Raw genomic sequence first — 6,903 nt, forward strand, 5'->3', positions numbered from 1 at the left:
GAGCACTGCTCCTTCCTCAGGTGAAGGGAGAGGTATGGAGAGAGAGGAATGGAGATTATTTAAAGACATAGGGCGGGATTCTCCGTTTCTGTGACTAAGTGTCGATGCCAATGCAGAATTTGTGAACTTTCACGACAGGAAAATTGCCACCACACCTGGTCCGATTTGGCCACTTCTAAAGGACGCCACTGGCGCCGCGTGGAACACAATCGATTCTAATGAGAAACGGTGCCGGATTCGCCGGTTTCGCGATTCACACTCGTGAGGCTGACAAGCTACAGCACATTTATACACTACACTCCCCACACACACCATCCCAGCCAACAAGATGGCAGCAAGGAGAGCAGCCTCGAGGTTTACAGATGACGAGCTGGGCGTGGTGGAGGAGCAGAGGAGGACCTTGTCCCCGGTCCAGGAAGGAGGCTGCCAGCTGCTGCCATACGCCTGCCTGGGTGCAGGTGGCAGAGGCTTAGAGTGCCGTGGGCAACACCGTCCGGACGGGCCAGCAAAGCTGGAAAAAACTACACGACTTCCTCAGGGCGGCCAGATTGAGTGGGTAGCACTGTGCCTCTGGCAGTAACCCGCGTTCTGCGTACCCATAATCCCCACACCACCAGGAGGATGGCCGGATGCTCACCGTGCTCCACATGCTGGTACCCATACCGGCTGCCATGGCCGGGTGCCCTGTCCACCAGCCACCCACCCCCTGGGCTACATGCATCATGGACTGTCTAACACTGTAGTTGTTTGTCCCCCCCCCCCCCCCCCCCCCCCCCCCACCCTCCCAGGAGAAAGCTGCGCACAACTGCCGGGAGTGGGAGAAGATAGGAGGGGGACCACCGGACCTGCATCCCTCACTGTGGCTGAGCAGAGGGACCTGGACATGGTCGGTGGTCTGGAGGAATGGGAGATCGCCGAGGCTGCTAGTGATGGGGTGTCTGGCATCCCCCGTCCCAGCCACTGTCACAGCCGGGGCCCCCCCCTGCTGAGCTAAGCGCTGACAAGGAGAGCAGCTCGGACACCAGTCCCCTGTTGAAGCTCAGGACACCCCGGAGCTCGGGTCGGAGGATGACCAATTACAGCTGTCTCCAACACCCTCCACATCTCAGAGACACTCACCTCGGTTGGGCACTTTAGTGAAGAGGGGAGGGATTCTCCATGAATTGATGCGATGGCCTGAACCCGGTGCCAAAAAAGGCGCAAATCACTCCGGCATCGGGCCCCCTGAAACATCGCGAATTCTCCGGCCGGGAATGGGATATTTGCGGCGTGACGACATTCGCGATGGCGTCACCCGTCACAGACGCACGCGCCGTCATTGACACCACGTGGCGACACTGCACAAAAGACGACCCCCCCCCCCCCCCGAGATACGGCAAAATGGCCACCCACTGCGCAGCGCCAAGTGAGAGACCGCACTGCCTGGACCATGGGCATCCTGGCCACGACAGCGAAGCCCACTGTCTGGGCATCCTGGCTGGCCTGGTCCACAGGGAACTGGATGTGGCGGTCTGCAATGGCATACAGGGCACCCATCACTGCACAGATGCATCGGTGCATCAACGCCTGCAAGATGCCAGAAAGGTCCCCACTCGGCGCCTGGAATAACCCCGTGGCATAAAGGTTCAGGGTCACCGCAACCTTGACGGCCACGGGGGAGAGGGTGTCCTCCCCCAGTGCCACGCGGTGCCAGGTGTGCTATCAGGTGGCAGATATGGGCGACGGTTTCCCGGCTCATCCGGAGTCCCCTCCTGCATGCCCGGTCTATGAGGTCCTGGTACGACGAGCGGGGCCGGTACACACTGGGCCTCATCGGGCGTCTCCGTCACCGTGTCACCACCACCACCTCCTCCTCCTTGCCCTGTCGTGCGGGCGGCCCTCCAGCCAGGGCGGCTGCCACCTCCCTCCCTGCGGCACGCTACTCTGCGGCAGCCTCCGCCGCCTCCCTGGCACGCTCCTGCTTCAGATCCCCCAGGGTAACATGCAGAAGTGCGGCTCCCGCCACGGCGGCCAACATCGCTGGGTAATGACCAAACATAATGGCCTGCAGGGGTGGGGGGGATAGATGACATGTCACCATTGCCCATACTGCCCCCCACCCCCTGCAGCCAGGTGCCATGGGCTGCATGGTCGCAACTATTGCCAGCTGGCTCATGGCCAGCTGGCCCCCCCCCCCCCTCCCCCATCCTCCCCGGCATGCACCATCTCCATCACTCACCCCCCCCCCTCCCCGGACCCCCTTCCTCCCCGGCACGCACCCTCCACAACCCCCGCCCCCCCCCCCCCCCCCCCGCACGCACCCTCCCCAACCAGCCCTCTCCTCCCCAACCCCACCACCCAGCCCCTCCCCCAGCCCCACCACCCAGCCCCTCCCCAGCCCCTCCCATACCAAGTCCCTCCCCCCACGGCGCGCACTCTCCAAAATCTCCTGCGACCCCCCCCACCACCTGCGGCCGTGCCGTCACTTCTCCGGCGGCCGCCCCACGCTGACCCCTACCTCCGTGCTGGCCGGCGTCAACCAGCACAACTGGTTGATGCAGTTAAATAGGTGGTTTGATTTATGCCGGCGTGATCTGTGGTCACGTCGGTGGGACTTCGGCCCATCCGGGCCGGAGAATTGGGGCAGGGCCCATTGCGTTGCACCGGCCCTCGATATTCTCCGAGGCATGCGGCGCGATTCACGTCGGCAGGATTTTTGGGGGCCCGGAGAATATTGCGGAGCAGCCGGGCGGGATTTACGCCGCACCCCGGCGATTCTCCGACCCGAGATTCCGGGGACGCTGGGCTGAATTTTCCATTCTGGAGACTAAGTCCCCACACTGGCGCGAAAACGGTTGTGTGTTACGCGAGGAAAACTGCCGCAAAACGGCCACCGCTTCCCTGTTAGGGGGATGGGGGTTGCCCAGCAACCAGGCTCCTGACTCTAGCTGACGATACGGCCTGGAGAATTGCCGGGTCCGTGGCCGCGCTTGCGCACGCCGGTGGCCTGCAGTGGATGCGACGTGCTTCATGGCGGATGCAGCCCACAGACCAGGGCCACAAAATAGTGAACCCCCCCTTCGGCCCGCGCGTACACCTTGGACCGCCCCCCCGCCCCCGCCCGCGGATCGGCCTCCCCCGACTGTAGTGGTGCTGGACTGAGTCCGCAGCCACCACGCTGAGTTCCCGACGGGTGAGACCACTCGTTGCCCACGCCGACGGGAACTCGGACGGTCGGGGACGGAGCATCGCGGGGCGGGCCTCAGCCAACTTTCGGAATATGGCGCGTGGCTTACTCCGAGAGCATCGTGAAAGCGGCGCCGCCCCTGATTTCATCACCATCGGGGATTCTGCACCCCGTCGCCAAACGCGATTTCGGCATCGGGGGTCAGAGAATCCAGCCCACTATCTGGTGCACACCACTCAGTTGTCCCGGTACAGTAGGTAGAGGTAGGAACTCCTGAGGGGGTGGACGGTCAGAGACAGGCCAACCCCAGGGATTAGCTGCCACTTGGAGCTTCTGGAACAAACATTGCCATCTATAGTGGAGATGCGGTCGCAGAGTGAGGGACTGCATGAGGGCTTCTTGCCGAGCATCCAAGACCTGCAGGTGCGGTTGGAGGAGTCCAATCCCTTGCAGGACCAGGAGGTGGTGCCGACCATGCGTACCACCCTGGCCAATACCGCACGGGTGGCATCCGCGGTGGAGACATTGTGGGTGATGGTTTCGGCTATGGATACCTAAGGCCTGGGGCATTCTGTGCAGGCTTTGGCCGAGGCCCAGGGCAGGGTTGTTACTTCACAGGCGACCATGTCCCAAAGCTACCTGGAAATCGCAGCAGCGCTCCTGAGCGTTGCCTAGTCACAGGACGCCATGGCTAGAAACATGGGAGGCATTGCCCAGGCGCAGTGGCGCAGACACAAAATAAGTTGGCCCAGTGCCAGAGGACGGTGGCCCAGTCACTGGCTGATGTGACACAAACCCAGAAGGTGATGGCACAGTCAATGGGTGATATGGTGCAGTCCCAGATGGAGATGGGCCACTCTCTGTGCTCCATGGCCGGTGACTCCACTCCAGAAGACGCCCGCCAACGGGGACCCAAGTCGCAGGGATGGAATCACAGCAGGCCGACTTCACTTCTGCTGTACCGTCTGGGGAACCACCTAGACGTAGCATTAGGGCCCGTATATCCAGGATGTTAGACACTAGTTAAGTTGGCATGGGCGCAGGGCATAGTTTACTTATAGCGGCATGGCACAAATCTGTATATATCCGTTCACATTGCCACCGTTACAACTGCCTTGGAGCTCTGTCTGATCGGTGGGCTGGACTGGTCTGACTGTCGGGTGGGGGGAATGGTTGAATGTTGGAGGGAGGGAATAGACGGATCCTGTGGGTGCTACTGTGGGCATGAGTCAGATGTTGTCAAATTATGTGGTGCACAAGAGCTCATCACAAAGCGGGTTGTCATCATCCTCCATCCCATGGACCAGACCTGGTGTGACTGCCACCCCAGAGCCCCCACTCTATAGTGCGACAGGTATGTATCACGGAGGGACTTGCAGTGGGGGATTGGGGGGGCGCGTGATGGAGGGTATGGTTGGGATGCGATCTCCATGCCCCTTGCCAGTTCCCCCCGCAGTCGGTGACCTGCAGGTGATCAGAGCATTCAGTGTGCGTTGGCCCTGGGGCATACATCGTGCGGCCTTCCGCGCCTGCCTGGGCTCCATGTCCTGCCCACCCACATCCTCCTCGTCAGCCAAAGCCTGCCATTTATCCTCCTCCTCCAACACATCGCTCCCTCTGCTGTGCGATGCTGTGGAGGACGCAGCAGGCCGCCACAATGCAGGCGACCCTCAGCATTATACTAGAGGCCCCTCCAGAGCTGTGCAGGCACCTGAATCACATCTTCCGGAGGCCGACGCACCGCATGGGTAAAAGTTAAATTGGAACGGAGGATTTTGAAGACACAGAGAGAAAGAAAAGTAGGCAAAAATTGCTGCACCCTATCAGTGCCAGCACTCACATGCTGGAGTCCTATTGGGATGAGACAGTCGCTGGCAGGGTCAGCATTAATTGCCCAACTGCACTATGCTCTGAGCTGGTGGTGCCTGCTACTTGAATTGCTGCAGCCCATGTTGTAAAGATGCTCCCACAATGCTGTTACGTAGAAATTTACAGGATTTTGAGGGCCTTGCATGCCTGATTGGGATCAGCCTCGCGTTATGCAAGGTCCATATTAGAAAGGCAATAAAGGCATAACCTTCAACCCTTAGCCCTAGTCTCTCCCCATCGATGCAATCTCCAGTTCCAGGGTAACTGACTGATAGTGGAGAGAACATTATAAAGCTGTTTAAGGCAGATTCGAGAAATAACATCTTCGGGGTCTCTAATCTGCTACTTCTGGTTGTGAAAGGAATTCCTTATGATGAACATTGCTGGGCTGTTCTTGAGCAAAAGAGAAGAAATCTGTAACATAATGTCCATTTTGAACACGGTTGGAATTAACCATTCTCATTGGGAACTCCCATTTGTTTTATTCCATATTTTCCAGCTCATAATGAACTACATACAGTTCTACAAAGGAAACTCGCGATCACATGCATCACCGGCACTGTTACAACATTAACAAGAGAAGGCAGGCCTCCTCGTAAAATGGCTCTCTCAACATTCGGCTCTCTGCTTGGAATAAAACTGCCTTACTATTGAAATATTTTCCATTGATTAAAGTGTCCTGTATCAGTATTTGAAGTGTATTTAAGGTGATAACAGTTTTGTAAGATACAGCCTTCGACTACTTCTACCAGTACAACTGATGAACAATATTCATATCTAAATTCAGCAAAAAAAAATGTAATAATTTTATTGCAAATGTTTTAAATTATAAATAGAAACAAGTGGATTTTAATAATCAATAAATTATTTTGAAATTATAGCTTAGAAATACAAAAGCAGTTAGGAAAGAGACCAGAAATTATTAAATAACTCAGAACAACCGACCAAAATATGGGCCTTTTCTGTAGTAACAGGTAAACTTAGCACCAGATAGTTGCTGCAAGATTAAAAGAATAATGGTATGATTCTATATGTAAAACAAAGCACACCTCGGGCATGCCTGCTTAAAGAGCAATCGCGCAACCTCCATTATTTTAAAGCTTTTCTGTTTTGTGAAACAGCTGAAACGTCGTATTTTAGAAATTTAAGCCCTTCTTGCAAAGGGGCCAAATAATGTATTTTTGTGCTGACATTTATTGCTACATTTGATCACTATTTTTGATTTTGAATGCTAAAATGGTTTGTTAATACAGCCGTGTTTTATGATCATGCTCATTGTGTGTAACCATACACCCTTTTAATCTCCGAATTGCAACTATAAATCTTTGGATTCCCTGATCCCTTCTTCTGCTCATCTCGAGGATTTTGTTTGGATTTAATCCTCCATTTGTGCCTTCCTCTGCACACTACCTTTTATGTTTCACTGTTGCTCTCTTCTCCCATTTTGGATTCTCACCTCTCTATTTTTATTATTGTTCAGGTTGGAATTTACCTTCCTCCATCTATGTCTTGTCTTTTCACTGTGGTGAGCAACTTTGGATGCTTCCTTTGCCAGTGATCTCTGTTGAAAGTGTGTGCGTGGATATTGCATGAACAAAGGATCAGGTTTGACTCCTGGCCCACTGTTGCATGGCAAGTTGGCACAGTGGGGGCGATTTTGAACCCGCGATAGTCGCTCACGTAAACGGCAACACAGGCCCAACATTTCATGAGTCAGAAAATGAGATTCTCGCCAATGGCTCCCCTGATGCTCTTGTGGGTGGGGGAGGGGGGGGGGGACCCTTGACCGGGGGGGGGACACCCATGACCGTGGAGGGTGGGAGTGGAGTATATCTCAGATGCAGATCAGAGCATCATTTAAAGATGGA

At 55.7% G+C, this 6,903-nt stretch overlaps 1 protein-coding gene across 1 annotated transcript in view; it reads left to right on the forward strand.

The window, feature by feature from the left end:
• The window catches only part of ninj1 (ninjurin 1), a 51,477-nt gene extending 45,102 nt beyond the window's left edge, over positions 1–6,375 (forward strand). Inside the window, exon 4 of the mRNA XM_038812755.1 lies at positions 5,535–6,375. The gene's annotated coding sequence lies outside the window, so the exon portion shown is untranslated. The remainder of the gene's footprint in view (positions 1–5,534) is intronic.
• Positions 6,376–6,903: the final 528 nt, after the last annotated feature.

Source organism: Scyliorhinus canicula, chromosome 11 (genome assembly GCF_902713615.1).
Source record: "Scyliorhinus canicula chromosome 11, sScyCan1.1, whole genome shotgun sequence".
NCBI classification, from domain to species: Eukaryota; Metazoa; Chordata; class Chondrichthyes; order Carcharhiniformes; family Scyliorhinidae; genus Scyliorhinus; species Scyliorhinus canicula.